The sequence below is a fragment of the Ascaphus truei genome, unplaced genomic scaffold (assembly GCF_040206685.1).
Source record: "Ascaphus truei isolate aAscTru1 unplaced genomic scaffold, aAscTru1.hap1 HAP1_SCAFFOLD_486, whole genome shotgun sequence".
In the NCBI taxonomy this organism is placed as follows: domain Eukaryota; kingdom Metazoa; phylum Chordata; class Amphibia; order Anura; family Ascaphidae; genus Ascaphus; species Ascaphus truei.
In genome coordinates, this window is record NW_027456817.1 from 1 (window position 1) to 18976 (window position 18976).

The window sequence follows — 18976 nt, forward strand, 5'->3', positions numbered from 1 at the left end:
CTCTCACCCACACTCTCTCTCTCTCTCACCCACACTCTCTCTCTCTCACCCACACTCTCTCTCTCACCCCACACTCTCTCTCTCACCCACACTCTCTCTCTCACCCACACTCTCTCTCTCCCCCACACTGTCTCCCCCCCACACTCTCTCCCCACCCACACTCTCTCTCACCCACACTCTCTCCCCACCCACACTCTCTCTCACCCACACTCTCTCTCTTTCCCCCACACTCTCTCTCTCCCCCACACTCTCTCTCTCCCCCACACTCTCTCTCTCTCCCCCACACACTCTCTCTCCCCCACACACTCTCTCTCGCTCTCTCGCTCTCTCTCCCACGCGCGCTCTCTCTCCCACGCGCTCTCTCCCCCACACACTCTCTCTCTCTCCCCCACACACTCTCTCTCTCTCCCCCACCCACACTCTCTCTCTCTCCCCCACACACTCTCTCTCTCTCCCCCCACACACTCTCTCTCTCTCTCCCGCACACTCTCTCTCTCCCCCCCCACACTTTCTCTCTCCCCCCACACTTTCTCTCTCCCCCCCCACACTTTCTCCTCTTCCCCCACACTCTCTCTCCCCCCACACTCTCTCCCCCACACTCGCTCTCTCTCCCCCACACTCTCTCTCGCTCTCTCGCTCTCTCTCCCACAGCGCGCTCTCTCTCCCACGCGCGCTCTCTCTCCACGCGCGCTCTCTCTCCCACGCGCGCTCTCTCTCCCACGCGCTCTCTCTCTACCATGCTCTCTCCCCCACGCTCTCTTCTCTCCTCCCACACACTCTCTCTCTCTCCCCCACACTCTCCTCTCTCTCCCCGCACACTCTCTCTCTCCCCCCCACACTTTCTCTCTCCCCCCTACACTTTCTCTCTCCCCCCCCACACTTTCTCTCTCCCCCACACTCTCTCTCTCCCCCACACTCTCTCCCTCCCCCACACTCTCTCCCCTCCCCCACACTCTCTCTCTCTCCCCCACACTCTCTCTCTCTCCCCCACACTCTCTCTCTCCCCCACACTCTCTCTCCTCTCCCCCCACACTCTCTCTCTCCCCCCCACACTCTCTCTCTCTCCCCCCACACTCTCTCTCTCTCTCCCCCACTCTCTCTCCTCTCTCCCCCCACACTCTCTCTCTCTCCCCCCACACTCTCTCTCTCTCCCCCACTCTCTCTCTCTCTCCCCCACACTCTCTCTCTCTCCCCCACACTCTCTCTCTCTCCCCCACTCTCTCTCTCTCTCCCCCACACTCTCTCTTTCCCCCACACTCTCTCTCTTTCCCCCATACTCTCTCTCTCCCCCACACTCTCTCTCTCCCCCACACTCTCTCTCTCCCCCCACACTCTCTCTCTCCCCCACACTCTCTCTATCTCGCCCCCCACACTCTCTCTCTCGCCCCCACACTCTCTCTCGCCCCCACGCTCTCTCTCTCTATCACCCACACTCTCTCTCTCTCTCACCCACACTCTCTCTCTCTCACCACACCTCTCTCTCTCACCCACACTCTCTCTCTCACCCACACTCTCTCTCTCACCCACACTCTCTCTCTCACCCACACTCTCTCTCTCCCCACACTCTCTCTCTCTCTCCCACACTCTCTCTCTCTCTTCCCCACACTCTCTCTTCCCCACACTCTCTCTCTCCCCACACTCTCTCTCTCCCCCTCTCTCCTCTCTCGCCCCCACACTCTCTCTCTCCCCCCACACTCTCTCTCTCCCCCACACTCTCTTTCTCCCCTACACTCTCTTTCTCCCCCACACTCTCTCTCCCCACACTCTCTCTCTCCCACACTCTCTCTCTCTCCCACACTCTCTCTCTCCCCCACACTCTCTCTCTCCCCCCCCACACTCTCTCTCTCCCCCCACACTCTCTCTCTCCCCCACACTCTCTCTCTCCCCCACACTCTCTCTCTCCCCCCACACTCTCTCTCTCCCACACTTTCTCTCTCCCCCACACTTTCTCTCTTTATCCCCCACACTCTCTCTCTCTCTCTGTCCCCCACACTGCAGCAAAGGTTATTCCCACCTTTCTCCTAGGGCAGGGATATCCAAACAATGTAATTCCAGCGCACAGCAAAAAGAGAGTCGGGTTAATAAAAAATAAAATAATTTTATTTAAACCGCATTAAAAAAATAGAGGGTGCAACCTTTCAAGGATGAGGTGTGTATGTATATATATGTGTGTGTGTATGTATATACAGTATATGTGTGTGGACTGGGGGCGGGACTAGGTGGCGAGTAGATTTTTTGGTTGGGCGAGTAGATTTTTGGGTGATTTGTCGAACACTGTATATATATATATATATATATATATATATATATATATAGCTTATTGCTGCAGCAAAGGTTATTCCCACCTTTCTCCTAGGGCAGGGATATCCAAACAATGTAATTCCAGCGCACAGCAAAAAGAGAGTCGGGTTAATAAAAAATAAAATAATTTATTTAAACCGCATTAAAAAAATAGAGGGTGCAACCTTTCAAGGATGAGTTGTGTATGTATATATATGTGTGTGTGTATGTATATACAGTATATGTGTGTGTGTATATATATACTTTTATTTTTAATTATTTTATTTTTTATTAACCCGAATCTCTTTTTGCTGTGCGCTGGAATTACATTGTTTGGATATCCCTGCCCTAGGAGAAAGGTGGGAATAACCTTTGCTGCAGCAATAAGCTTGAGAAGTATATTATTTATATTTTTTCTTACATTTTCTTTTGAAGATTTTTTGCACCATAATGTATGGCACTTTTTGTTAAACTGTTTTAATTGCTGTGTAGCACAAATCAGGAAAAATGATGTAAATATGGCAGAAACGTCGGTTCCTATTTTAATCAACCAAGTTAAGTCTACTGTAAGCTGTATATTTACCCATTTTTGGACATTAGTGGTGTCAAGTGTGGGGGTTTTGGCCCAGGATTACAGGGGTTAAACCCCATTAGGCCACCCTCTACTCTCACCTGAGAAGCAAGGGGTTAACTGGGCTGGAGTCCAGTAATGTGGTTTTGCCTTGCTTCAGCCATCCAACTGTTTATTCCCCTGTAAAAATGTATTGTTTCTGTTCCAGTGACTGCACCACACAAACACTGGAATCCATCCGGGAGGGCAAGGGTTAATAGTTGAATAGTGATTCTAGCCCTTTGTTTAAGTTACCCTCAAAGATGCCTGCCTACTAAGGAATGCGACCAAATGTTTAGGAAGCTGGAGTGGTTGGTGAGTGTTAAAACTCACACTTACAAACCATAGTATCCTGCCAGACACTCAATTTGGTAGACTGGCCAAACGCCCCTGATTTAGGAGTGGGGCTACAGAATGAGTGACCTTATTAAATATAAGAATATTATGAGATGTCCTCGGCTGAACATGCTATAAGTTACATATGTGTAAGCGGGGGGCCGAGCCGCAAATAATGATTACAGACACCTGCTGTTTAGCAGGTCCTATGAGACAGATATTAATATCTCTCTTAATTTTAGTATTACACTGTAATATTTAGTCTTATTGGGAGCGTCATGCGTGTCGGAATGTATTAATATGGCTCGCGTGCCAGTAAGTTTCACTGAACTGAAGTTATGACGTTATTTAGATAGGAAAAGCAGTTTTTAAACGTCCTTGGGTGGGAGGAGTTTTACTCTGAGGAAAACTGTCAACCTCACCACTGATTTATGAGAGGGGCTGGGTTTAGGTTGTGTTCAATGGGAAATAATTGTATAAGAACCAGGCTCAGCCTATGGCTATTGTCTTTCGTGTCTTGATGATTATGAAGATTGCTGTATGAACTGCCAGTCCAGATGTGACTGTTTCATCATTCCATCTTAAGTGAGTGTCCATATTTTGTCTGTCATTTGTATATCTCGTGTGTTCACCTTTTTCAAGGAATAAATTATATTTTATCATATCTAAGTCTCGTCCAGTTCAACCCAGTTATATTTTGGTGTGTATTATTAATAGCCTGTCTCAAAGCTACCGTCACAAGTGGTCAGATACTCGTGGGATGCCAATGGCTAGCTGGCCCCTTGAGCCACTAAAGGGTTAATATATCACAAAGTACAACAAAAGTTATTTGATAAGAACAATATATGAAGAACATTGATACAGGGAGTAATGTGATTTCTATTACTGGCGTGAGGAGAAAATATTTATTTCCATTTATGAGACATAATTGTAACATGATTAATTGGGGTGTTTTTTTTGCCTTCCTCTGGGTGAATGTAACGATAACAATGTAGCTTTAATTATGTTCAGTATGTTGCACGAGTAGAATTTTATAAAGGTTCAACTCAATGAACATATATCTCTCATCCAAATCTTCTCTGATGCATTGCAATGTTACATTAATACATTTTCTCACCATAGATGTATCTTCAGCACATGACTCGTCTGTGAGCAAGAAGCAACGTAAGAAATGTCCCAAACATCAAATTACATGAGGGGTTAATGGAAATATGTTTTAAGGACTTCAACATTGCATAAGTCTGTATGAGAATTGGAACAAGATTACCAGAAACTCGGCAGAGCATTCCTATACATCAACAGCCTTTTACTAAACTTACAGACACCGCAAGACAAGGAGAGGGTTTAAAGAACAGAGACATGAACCCCTACTGTGGGACATACGGTAATGTTATACCGCAGATAATCCATACAGGGAAGAAATCCTATAACTGCTCTGAATGTGGGAAAAGCTTCAATAAGAAATATCATCTTGTTACACACCAAATAATCCACACAGGGGTGAAGCCTTATAACTGCTCTGAATGTGGGAAAAGCTTCAGTCAGAAATCAAATCTTGTTACACACCAAATAATCCACACAGGGGTGAAGCCTTATAACTGCTCTGAATGTGGGAAAAGCTTCAGTCATTAATCAGGTCTTGTTACACACCAAAGAATCCACACAGGGGTGAAGCCTTATAACTGCTCTGAATGTGGGACTAGTTTCCATGATCAATCAAGTTTTTGTAGACACCAAAGAATCCACACAGGGGAGAGACCCTATAACTGCTCTGAATGTGGGAAAAGCTTCATTAAGAAATCGCATCTTGTTACACACCAAAGAATCCACACAGGCGTGAGACTTTCTAACTGCTCTGAATGTGGGAAAAGCTTCAGTAACAAATGGCTCTTGTTACACACCAAAGAATCCACACAGATGTGAGACCTTTTAACTGCTCTGAATGTGGGAAAAGCTTCAAGCAGAAATCAATTCTTGTTACACACCAAAGAATCCACACAGGGGTGAGACCTTATAAATGCTCTGAATGTGGGAAAAGCTTCTGTCAAAAATCAAGTCTTGTTACACACCAAAGAATCCACACAGGGGAGAAGCCTTATGATTGCTCTGAATGTGGGAAAAGCTTCAGTCGGAAATCGCATCTTGTTACACACCAAAGAATCCACACAAGGGAGAGGCCCTATAACTGCTCTGAATGTGGGAAAAGCTTCAGTCGGAAATCGCATCTTGTTAGACACCAAACAATCCACACAGGGATGACACCCTATAAACTGCCCTGAATGTGGAAAAAGCTTCAGTAAGAAATCACATCTTATCTCGGGAGATCTCAGACTTCTCTGCTGTCGATGCCGGCTCCATTCTTGATCAAAATCTCACTCCTACTCTGTACTCTGAACAGTCACGACTTTGGACTCCTTCCCCCCCTCGTACATAGATACACATTCTCTACTGTTTAAAATGCATTCAATTTGTATTAATTATGGGGTATATTTTAGTGCAATTCACTAAGGCTTCTTCAGGAGTTAATGTGGGTATATCTGTCCCTACCTTCTTTATAGGCACTTCCCTGTTTCTATTGGTTCCCATAAGCGCAATCCAATTGATTGAGAAACATCTTGATGTAATATTTCTCTTCTACATTGAGTTTGTATACTATGTAACATACTTTGTGTATCTGCACTATTCTATATAGATTATAAAATATAACTTGTGTGATTATAGATAACCAGATCTGTGTCTTTAACATTCAGAGATTGGTTATATCTCTATTTAACACTTCTCTTTGCATTAAGTTTATGCTATGGATTCTGTGTTATATTGTACTATTTGGGGTTTCAGTATATTCCCACTGCTATATGTATTACTCTGTGTATTAGATTTTAAGTAAAGAATTGTGCAAATTAAGATAACCCCGATCTGTGTCTTTAATTATTAGACACATTAGACAGTGAATCTCTTTCCCCTCTATATACACTATTTGAGGGACTATATGTGTCTGATTATTTAAGATGTCTTTTTTCAACAAATGTAGTTCATCAATATTTGTTGATTTAAATTCTTTCCTTTACATTCAAATTATGAGTGATATGTGTGATTTAAGATATTCCTATCTAGGTCTTTATTTATTAGACATAAATGGACTATATATCTTTCTTTATTAAATTCAGTGTGATTTAAGATATTCCTATGTCTTTATTTATCAGACATAGATGGACTATATATCTTTCTGAGGTTCGTTACTGTATTAAATTCAGTGTGTGATTTAAGATAATCATTCTTTGTCTCTAATTAGATATGTCTTTCTATACATATACTGTATAAGTGATACTTATTCCTAATGGGGATAGTAACATTCTCTATTGAATATATTCATCCTTTCTTTAAGGGTGTAATTTCCAATAAGCTGCCACTCTTACAGTAGTTTGTGAATTAAACCAACTTTATTCTAAGTAGTGATACCATGTTAAATATGCATCAAATTGTCTGCCCTTTATTAACATGGCTGCAAAGTAACAGTATATACCCAGCGGAGTTTGTATTGATTTATATGTATGGGACAAGGAATCAGATGGTGGTTATGTTATGATATAACAGTAAATCCTTCTCCTGAATGTATACTGATTATTGTTAGGAGTACCAATTACATTTCAGTGCACAGTATTACAACTGTCACACACACGATGCACAGCTATCTCTCACTCCCTGACACACACACGATGCACAGCTATCTCTCCCTGTCACACACACACACGATGCACAGCTATCTCTCACTCCCTGACACACACACACGATGCACAACTATCTCTCACTGTCACACACACACGATGCACAGCTATTTCTCACTATCACACACACACGATGCAAAGCTATCTCTCCATGTCACACACACACGATGCACAACTATCTCTCACTGTCACACACACACACGATGAACAGTAATCTCTCACTATCACACACACGATGCACAGCTATCTCTCCATGTCACACACACACGATGCACAACTATCTCTCTCTGTCACACACACACACAATGCACAGCTATCTCTCACTACCTGACACACACACACGATGCACAGCTATCTCTCACTGTCACACACACATGATGCACAGCTATCTCTCACTGTCACACACACACACATGATGCACAGCTATCTCTCACTGTCACATGCACACGATGCACAGCTATCTCTCCCTGTCACACACACACGATGCACAGCTATCACTCAATGTCACACACACGATGCACAGCTATCTCTCCCTGTCACACACACACGATACACAGCTATCTCTCCCTGTCATACACACATGATGCACAGCTATCTCTCCCTGTCACACACACACACGATGCACAGCTATCTCTCACTGTCACACACACACACGATGCACAGCTATCTTTCACTGTCACACACACGATGCACAGCTATCTCTCACTGTCACACACACATGATGCACAGCTATCTCTCACTGTCACACACACACACGATGCACAGCTATCTCTCACTGTCACATGCACACGATGCACAGCTATCTCTCCCTGTCACACACACACGATGCACAGCTATCACTCAATGTCACACACACGATGCACAGCTATCTCTCCCTGTCACACACACACGATACACAGCTATCTCTCCCTGTCATACACACATGATGCACAGCTATCTCTCCCTGTCACACACACACACGATGCACAGCTATCTCTCACTGTCACACACACACACGATGCACAGCTATCTTTCACTGTCACACACACGATGCACAGCTATCTCTCACTGTCACACACACACATGATGCACAGCTATCTCTCCCTGTCACACACACACACGATGCACAGCTATCTTTCACTGTCACACACACACGATGCACAGCTATTTCTCACTGTCACACACACACACACACGATGCACAGCTATCTCTCACTGTCACACACACACACACACACACACACGATGCACAGCTCTCTCTCACTGTCACACACACAAACGATGCACATCTATCTCACACTGTCACACACACACGATGCACAGCTATCTCACACTGTCACACACACACGATGCACAGCTCTCACTCCGCCACACACGATGCACAGCAATCTCTCCCTGTCACACACACGATGCACAGCTATCTCTCCCTGTCATACACACACGATGCACAGCTATCTCTCCCTGTCACACACACACGCTGCACAGCTATCTCTCACTGTCATACACACACGATGCACAGCTATCTCTCCCTGTCACACACACACGCTGCACAGCTATCTCTCACTGTCACACACACGATGCACAATTATCTCTCACTCCGTCACACATGAGGCACAGCTATCTCTCACTCCCTGTCACACACAAGGCACAGCTATCTCTCACTCCCTGTCACACATGAGGCACAGTTATCTCTCCCTCTCTGTAACACACGAGGCACAGTGATCTGTGCTGATTATTGAGTGACAGCTGCTCCGCCTGCAACAAAACTCGCTAATTAAAGAGAAGCATCTGGCTCAGCGGAGAGATCCTCGGCCCCTCACTCATTGCCCCGGGGGGCGGCCCGGGGTACGTCAGGCACTGCCACCTGCCAATATGTAACACCAGCATCTAATATAGAGCAGGGCCGAGTATCATTCCTGCAGGAATTCCTCTCCTGGAGACTTAACCCCTTTTGTGATATACTGTAGAGGCCATAGTCCCATTGCGTACGTTAATGCGGGGTATGCCTGTAGTTACTCAGGCCTGTTAGCTTAGTCCCATTGCGTACGTTAATGCGGGGTATGCCTGTAGTTACTCAAGCCTGTTAGCTTAGTCCCATTGCGTACGTTAATGCGGGGTATGCCTTTAGTTACTCAGGCCTGTTAGCTTAGTCCCATTGCGTACGTTAATGCGGGGAATGCCTGTAGTTACTCAAGCCTGTTAGCTTAGTCCCATTGCGTACGTTAATGCGGGGTATGCCTGTGTTACTCAGGCCTGTTAGCTTTGTCCCATTGCGTACGTTAATGCGGGGTATGCCTGTGTTACTCAGGCCTGTTAGCTTTGTCCCATTGCGTACATTAATGCGGGGTATAACTTTAGTTACTCAGGCCTGTTAGCTTAGTCCCATTGTGTACGTTAATGCGGGGTATGCCTGTAGTTACTCAGGCCTGTTAGCTTAGTCCCATTGCGTACGTTAATGCGGGGTATGCCTGTAGTTACTCAGGCCTGTTAGCTTAGTCCCATTGCGTACGTTAATGCGGGGTATGCCTGTGTTACTCAGGCCTGTTAGCCTAGTCCCATTGCGTACGTTACTGCGGGGTATGCCTGTGTTACTCAGGCCTGTTAGCTTAGTCCCATTGCGTACGTTATTGCGGGTGTGCCTGTAGTTACTCAGGCCTGAGAGAGAAAGAAGTAACCCCTGCCTCACCCCATAGTAACCCCTGCCTCACCCCATAGTAACCCCTGCCTCACCCCATAGTAACCCCTGCTTCACCCCATAGTAACCCCTGCCTCACCCCATAGTAACCCCTGCCTCACCCCATAGTAACCCCTGCTTCACCCCATAGTAACCCCTGCCTCACCCCATATTAACGCCTGCCGCACCCCATATTAACCCCTGCTTCACCCCATAGTAACCCCTGCCTCACCCCATAGTAACCCCTGCCTCACCCCTGCCTCACTGGCCTCTACAGTATATCACAAAAGGGGTTAAGTCTCCAGGAGAGGAATCCCTGCAGGAATGATACTTGGCCCTGCTCTATATTAGATGCTGGTGTTACATATTGGCAGGTGGCAGTGCCTGATGTACCCCGGCTCGCCCCCCGGGGCAATGAGTGAGGGGCCGAGGATCTCTCTGCTGAGCCAGATGCTTCTGTTTAATTAGCGAGTTTTGTTGCAGGCGGAGCAGCTGTCACTCAATAATCAGCACAGATCACTGTGCCTCGTGTGACAGGGAGGGAGAGATAACTGTGCCTCATGTGTGACAGGGAGTGAGAGATAGCTGTGCATCGTGTGTGTGTGACAGGGAGAGATAGCTGTGCATTGTGTGTGTTTCAGGGAGTGAGAGATAGCTGTGCATCGTGTGTGTGACAGGGAGAAATAGCTGTTCATCGTGTGTGTGTGACAGTGAGACATAGCTGTGCATCGTGTGTGTGTGTGTGACAGTGAGAGATAGCTGTGCATCGTGTGTGTTTCAAGGAGTGAGAGATAGCTGTGCATTGTGTGCGTGTGTCAGGGAGTGAGAGATAGCTGTGCATCGTGTGTGTGTGACAGGGAGTGAGAGATAGCTGTGCCTCGTGTGTGTGTGTGTGTGTGTGACAGTGAGAGTTAGCTGTGCATCGTGTGTGTGACAGTGAGAGATAGCTGTGCATCGTGTGTGTGTGACAGGGAGAGATAGCTGTGCATCGTATGTGTGACAGTGAGAGATGCACACACGATGCACAACTATCTCTCCCTGTCACACACACACACATGATGCACAGCTATCTCTCACTGTCACACACACGATGCACAGCTATCTCTCACTCCCTGAAACACACACACGATGCACAGCTATCTCACTCCCTGACACACACACGATGCACAACTATCTCTCACTCCTTGACACACACACACACACACACACACACACACACACGATGAACAGCTATCTCTCCCTGTCACACACACACGATGCACAGCTATCTCTCCTTGTCACACACACATGATGCACAGCTATCTCTCACTCCCTGACACACACACACGATGCACAGCTATCTCTCCCTGTCTCACACACACGATGCACAGCTATCTCTCCCTGTCACACACACACGATGCACAGCTATCTCTCCCTGTCACACACACACGATGCACATCTATCTCTCCCTGTCACACACACACGATGCACAGCTAACTCTCACTGTCACACACACGATGCACAGCTATCTATCACTCCCTGAAACACTCACACGATGCACAACTATCTCTCACTCCCTGACACACACAAGATTCACAACTATCTCTCACTCCTTGACACACACACACACGATGAACAGCTATCTCTCCCTGTCACACACACACGATGCACAGCTATCTCTCACTGTCACACACACAATGCACAGCTATCTCTCCCTGTCACACACACATGATGCACAGCTATCTCTCCCTGTCACACACACACACACACACGATGGACAGCTATCTCTCACTGTTACACACACATGATGCACAGCTATCTCTCCCTGTCACACACACGCACAGCTATCTCTCACTGTCACATACACTCGATGCACAGCTATCTCTCCCTGTCACACACACAAGATGCACAGCTATCACTCAATGTCACACACACACGATGCACAGCTATCTCTCCCTGTCACACACACACGATGCACAGCTAACTCTCACTGTCACACACACACGATGCACAGCTATCTATCACTCCCTGAAACACTCACACGATGCACAACTATCTCTCACTGTCACACACACACACACACACACGATGCACAGCTATCTCACTGTCACACACACACGATGCACAGCTATCTTTCACTGTCACACACACACACACACGATGCACAGCTATCTCTCACTGTCACACACACACACACGGTGCACAGCTATCTTTCAGTGTCACACACACACGATGCACAGCTATTTCTCACTGTCACACACACATGATGCACAGCTATCTCTCCCTGTCACACACACACGATGCACAGCTATCTCTCACTGTCACAAACACACACACGATGCACAGCTATCTCTCACTGTCACACACACACACACACACACACACACACACACGATGCACAGCTATCTCTCACTGTCAACACATACGATGCACAGCTATCTCTCACTGTCACACACGATGCACAGATATCTCTCCCTGTCTCACACATACAATGCACAGCTATCTCTCACTGTCTCACACACACACACGATGCACAGCTCTCTCTCACTGTCACACACACAAACGATGCACAGCTATCTCACACTGTCACACACACACACACGATGCACAGCTATCTCACACTGTCACACACACACACGATGCACAGCTCTCACTCCGCCACACACGATGCACAGCTATCTCTCCCTGTCACATACACACGATGCACAGCTATCTCTCCCTGTCATACACACACGATGCACAGCTATCTCTCCCTGTCACACACACGCTGCACAGCTATCTCTCACTGTCACACACACGATGCACAATTATCTCTCACTCCCTCACACATGAGGCACAGCTATCTCTCACTCCCTGTCACACACAAGGCACAGCTATCTCTCACTCCCTGTCACACATGAGGCACAGTTATCTCTCCCTCCCTGTCACACACGAGGCACAGTGATCTGTGCTGATTATTGAGTGACAGCTGCTCCGCCTGCAACAAAACTCGCTAATTAAAGAGAAGCATCTGGCTCAGCGGAGAGATCCTCGGCCCCTCACTCATTGCCCCGGGGGGCGGCCCGGGGTACGTCAGGCACTGCCACCTGCCAATATGTAACACCAGCATCTAATATAGAGCAGGGCCGAGTATCATTCCTGCAGGAATTCCTCTCCTGGAGACTTAACCCCTTTTCTGATATACTGTAGAGGCCATAGTCCCATTGTGAACGTTAATGCGGGGTATGCCTGTGTTACTCAGGCCTGTTAGCTTAGTCCCATTGCGTACGTTAATGCGGGGTATGCCTGTGTTACTCAGGCCTGTTAGCCTAGTCCCATTGCGTACGTTACTGCGGGGTATGCCTGTGTTACTCAGGCCTGTTAGCTTAGTCCCATTGCGTACGTTAATGCGGGTGTGCCTGTAGTTACTCAGGCCTGAGAGAGAAAGAAGTAACCCCTGCCTCACCCCATAGTAACCCCTGCCTCACCCCATAGTAACCCCTGCCTCACCCCATAGTAACTCCAGCCTCACCCCATAGTAACCCCTGCCTCACACCATAGTAACCCCTGCCTCACACCATAGTAACCCCTGCCGCACCCCATAGTAACCCCTGCCTCACCCCATAGTAACCCCTGCCTCACCCCATAATAACCCCTGCCGCACCCCATAGTAACCCCTGCCTCACCCCATAGTTGCCCCTGCCTTACTCCATATTAACCCCTGCCGCACACCATATTCACCCCTGCCTCACCCCATAGTAACCCCTTCCTCACCCCATATTAACCCCTGCCTCACCCCATATTAACTCCTGCTTCACCCCATAGTAATCCCTGCCTCATCCCATAGTAAACCCTGCCTCACCCCATAGTAACCCCTGCCTCACCCCACAGTAACCCCTGCCTCACCCCATATTAACCCCTGCCTCACCCCATAGTAACCCCTGCCTCACCCCATAGTAACCCCTGCCTCACCCCATAGTAACTCCAGCCTCACACCATAGTAACCCCTGCCGCACCCCATAGTAACCCCTGCCTCACCCCATAGTAACCCTTGCCTCACCCCATAGTAACCCCTTCCTCACCCCATAGTAACCCTTGCCTCACCCCATATTAACCCCTGCCTCAACCCATAGTAACCCCTGCCTCACCCCATAGTAACCCCTGCCTCACCCCATATTAACTCCTGCTTCACCCCATAGTAACCCCTGCCTCACCCAATATTAACCCCGCCTCACCCCATACTAAACCCTGCCTCACCCCATATTAACCCCTTCCTCACCCCATAGTAACCCCTGCCTCACCCCATAGTAATCCCTGCCTCACCCCATAGTAACCCCTGCCTCACCCCATATTAATCCCTGCCTCACCCCATATTAATCCCTGCCTCACCCCATAGTAAACCCTGCCTCACCCCATAGTAAACCCTGCCTCCCCCCCATAGTAACCCCTGCTTCACCCCATATTAACCCCTGTTTCACCCCATATTAACCCCTGCCTCACCACATATTAACCCCTGCCTCACCACATATTAACCCCTGCCTCACACCATAGTAAACCCTGCCTCACCCCATAGTAAACCCTGCCTCACCCCATAGTAAACCATGCCTCACCCTATATCAACCCCTGCCTCACCCCATAGTAACCCCTGCCTCACCCCATATTAACCCCTGTTTCACCCCATATTAACCCCTGCCTCACCACATATTAACCCCTGCCTCACCCCATAGTAAACCCTGCCTCACCCCATAGTAAACCCTGCCTCACCCCATAGTAAACCATGCCTCACCCTATATCAACCCCTGCCTCACCCCATAGTAACCCCTGCCTCACCCCATAGTAACCCCTGCCTCACCCCATAGTAACCCCTGCCTCACCCCATAGTAAACCCTGCCTCACCCCATAGTAATCCCTGCCTCACCCCATAGTAACCCCTGCCGCACCCCATAGTAACCCCTGCCTCAACCCATAGTAACCCTTGCCTCACCCCATAGTAACCCCTGCCGCACCCCCTAGTAACCCCTGCCTCACCCCATAGTAACCCTTGCCTCACCCCATAGTAACCCCTGCCGCACCCCCTAGTAACCCCTGCCTCACCCCATAGTAACCCCTGCCTCACCCTCATAGCACTGACAGTGACGCAGCGCATTGTGTGCGTGTGTCAGGGAGTGAGAGATAGCTGTGCATCGTGTGTGTGACAGTGAGAGATAGCTGTCCATTGTGTGTGTGTGTCAGGGTGTGAGAGATAGCTATGCCTCGTGTGTTTGTGACAGTGAGAGTTAGCTGTGCATCGTGTGTGTGTGTGTGACAGTGAGAGATAGCTGTGCATCGTGTGTATGTGACAGGGAGAGATAGCTGTGTCTAGTGTGTGTGTGTGTGTGTGTGACAGTGTGAGATAGCTGTGCATCGTGTGTGTGTGACGGAGAGATAGCTGTGCATCGTATGTGTGACAGTGAGAGATGCACGCACGATGCACAACTATCTCTCCCTGTCACACACACACACATGATGCACAGCTATCTCTCACTCCCTGAAACACACACACGATGCACAGCTATCTCTCACTCCCTGACACACACACGATGCACAACTATCTCTCACTCCTTGACACACACACACACGATGCACAGATATCTGTCACTGTCACACACACACAATGCACAGCTATCTCTCCCTGTCACACACACATGATGCACAGCTATCTCTCACTCCCTGACACACACACGATGCACAGCTATCTCTCCCTGTCACACGCACACGACGCACAGCTATCTCTCACTGTCACACACACACAATGCACAGCTATCTCTCACTGTCTCACACACACGATGCACAACTATCTCTCACTCCCTGACACACACACGATGCACAGCTATCTCTCCCTTTCACACACACAATGCACAGCTATCGCTCACTGTCACACACACGATGCACAGCTATCTCTCACTCCCTGACACACACACACGATGCACAGCTATCTCTCTCTGTCACACACACACACGATGCACAGCTATCTCTCCCTGTCTCACACACACGATGCACAGCTATCTCTCCCTGTCACACACACACGATGCACAGCTATCTCTCGATGTCACACACACGATGCACATCTATCTCTCCCTATCACACACACACGATGCACAGCTAACTCTCACTGTCACACACACACAATGCACAGCTATCTATCACTCCCTGAAACACTCACACGATGCACAGCTATCTCTCACTCCCTGACACACACAAGATTCACAACTATCTCTCACTCCCTGACACACACACGATGCACAGCTATCTCTCCCTTTCACACACACACAATGCACAGCTATCTCTCCCTGTCACACACACATGATGCACAGCTATCTCTCACTCCCTGACACACACACGATGCACAGCTATCTCTCCCTGTCACACACACACAATGCACAGCTATCTCTCCCTGTCACACACACACGATGCACAGCTATCTATCACTGTCACACACACACACGATGCACAGCTATCTCTCACTGTCACACACACATGATGCACAGCTATCTCTCCCTGTCACACACACACGATGCACAGCTATCTCTCACTGTCACATACACACGATGCACAGCTATCTCCCTGTCACACACACACGATGCACAGCTATCACTCAATGTCACACACACACGATGCACAGCTATCTCTCCCTGTCACACACAAGATACACAGCTATCTCTCCCTGTCATACACACATAATGCACAGCTATCTCTCCCTGTCACACACACACGATGCACAGCTATCTCTCACTGTCACACACACACACACACGATACACAGTTATCTCTCACTGTCACACACACACATGATGCACAGCTATCTTTCACTGTCACACACACACACACAATGCACAGCTATCTCTCCCTGTCACACACACACGATGCACAGCTATCTTTCACTGTCACACACACACGATGAACAGCTATTTCTCACTGTCACACACACACGATGCACAGCTATCTCTCACTGTCACACACACACAATGCACAGCTATCTTTCACTGTCACACACACACGATGCACAGCTATTTCTCACTGTCACACACACATGATGCACAGCTATCTCTCCCTGTCACACACACACGATGCACAGCTATCTCTCACTGTCACACACACACACACGATGCACAGCTATCTCTCACTGTCACACACACACACACACACGATGCACAGCTATCTCTCACTGTGAACACATACGATGCACAGCTATCTCTCACTGTCACACACGATGCACAGATATCTCTCCCTGTCTCACACATACAATGCACAGCTATCTCTCCCTGTCACACACACACGATGCACAGCTATCTTTCACTGTCACACACACACGATGCACAGCTATTTCTCACTGTCACACACACACATGATGCACAGCTATCTCTCCCTGTCACACACACACGATGCACAGCTATCTCTCACTGTCACACACACACACACACGATGCACAGCTATCTCTCACTGTCACACACACACACACACACACACACACACACGATGCACAGCTCTCTCTCACTGTCACACACACAAACGATGCACAGCACTCTCTCACTGTCACACACACAAACGATGCAAAGCTATCTCACTGTCACACACACACGATGTACAGCTATCTCACACTGTCACACACACACGATGCACAGCTCTCACTCCGCCACACACGATGCACAGCTATCTCTCCCTGTCACACACACACGATGCACAGCTATCTCTCCCTGTCATACACACACGATGCACAGCTATCTCTCCCTGTCATACACACAAGATGCACAGCTATCTTTCACTGTCACACACACACACGATGCACAGCTATCTCTCACTGTCACACACACACATGATGCACAGCTATCTCTCCCTGTCACACACACACGATGCACAGCTATCTTTCACTGTCACACACACACGATGCACAGCTATTTCTCACTCACACACACACATGATGCACAGCTATCTCTCCCTGTCACACACACACACGATGCACAGCTATCTCTCACTGTCACACACACACACGATGCACAGCTATCTTTCACTGTCACACACACACGATGCACAGCTATTTCTCACTGTCACACACACACATGATGCACAGCTATCTCTCTCTGTCACACACACGATGCACAGCTATCTCTCACTGTCACACACACACACACAATGCACAGCTATCTCTCACTGTCACACACACACACACACGATGCACAGCTATCTCACTGTCAACACATACGATGCACAGCTATCTCTCACTGTCACACACGATGCACAGATATCTCTCCCTGTCTCACACATACAATGCACAGCTATCTCTCACTGTCTCACACACACACACACGATACACAGCTATCTTTCACTGTCACACACACACGCTGCACAGCTATTTCTCACTGTCACACACACACATGTTGCACAGCTATCTCTCCCTGACCCACACACACGATGCACAGCTATCTCACTGTCACACACACATACACACACACACACGATGCACAGCTATCTCTCACTGTCAACACATACGATGCACAGCTATCTCTCACTGTCACACACACACGATGCACGGCTATCTCACACTGTCACACACACACGATGCACAGCTCTCACTCCGCCACACACGATGCACAGCTATCTCTCCCTGTCACACACACACACGATGCACAGCTATCTCTCCCTGTCATACACACACGATGCACAGCTATCTCTTCCTGTAAAAAACACACACGATGCACAGCTATCTTTCACTGTCACACACACACGCGATGCACAGCTATCTCTCACTGTCACACACACACATGATGCACAGCTATCTCTCCCTGTCACACACACACGATGCACAGCTATCTTTCACTGTCACACACACACGATGCACAGCTATTTCTCACTGTCACACACACACATGATGCACAGCTATCTCTCCCTGTCACACACACACGATGCACAGCTATCTCTCACTGTCACACACACACACACGATGCACAGCTATCTCTCACTGTCACACACACACACACACGATGCACAGCTATCTCTCACTGTCACACACGATGCACAGATATCTCTCCCTGTCTCACACATACAATGCACAGCTATCTCTCACTGTCTCACACACACACACACGATACACAGCTATCTCTCACTGTCACACACACACACACACGATGCAAAGCTATCTCTCACTGTCAACACATACGATGCACAGCTATCTCTCACTGTCACACACGATGCACAGCTATCTCTCACTGTCTCACACACACACACACGATGCACAGCTATTTTTCACTGTCACACACACTCGATGCACAGCTATTTCTCACTGTCACACACACACATGATGCACAGCTATCTCTCCCTGTCACACACACACGATGCACAGCTATCTCTCACTGTCACACACACACGATGCACAGCTTTCT

General features: G+C 48.2%; 1 pseudogene; it reads left to right on the forward strand.

Annotated features, from left to right (window-relative positions):
* The first annotated feature begins 3026 nt into the window (after positions 1–3026).
* On the forward strand, positions 3027–6135 carry LOC142484968 (uncharacterized; annotated as a pseudogene).
* The last annotated feature ends 12841 nt before the right edge of the window (positions 6136–18976 follow it).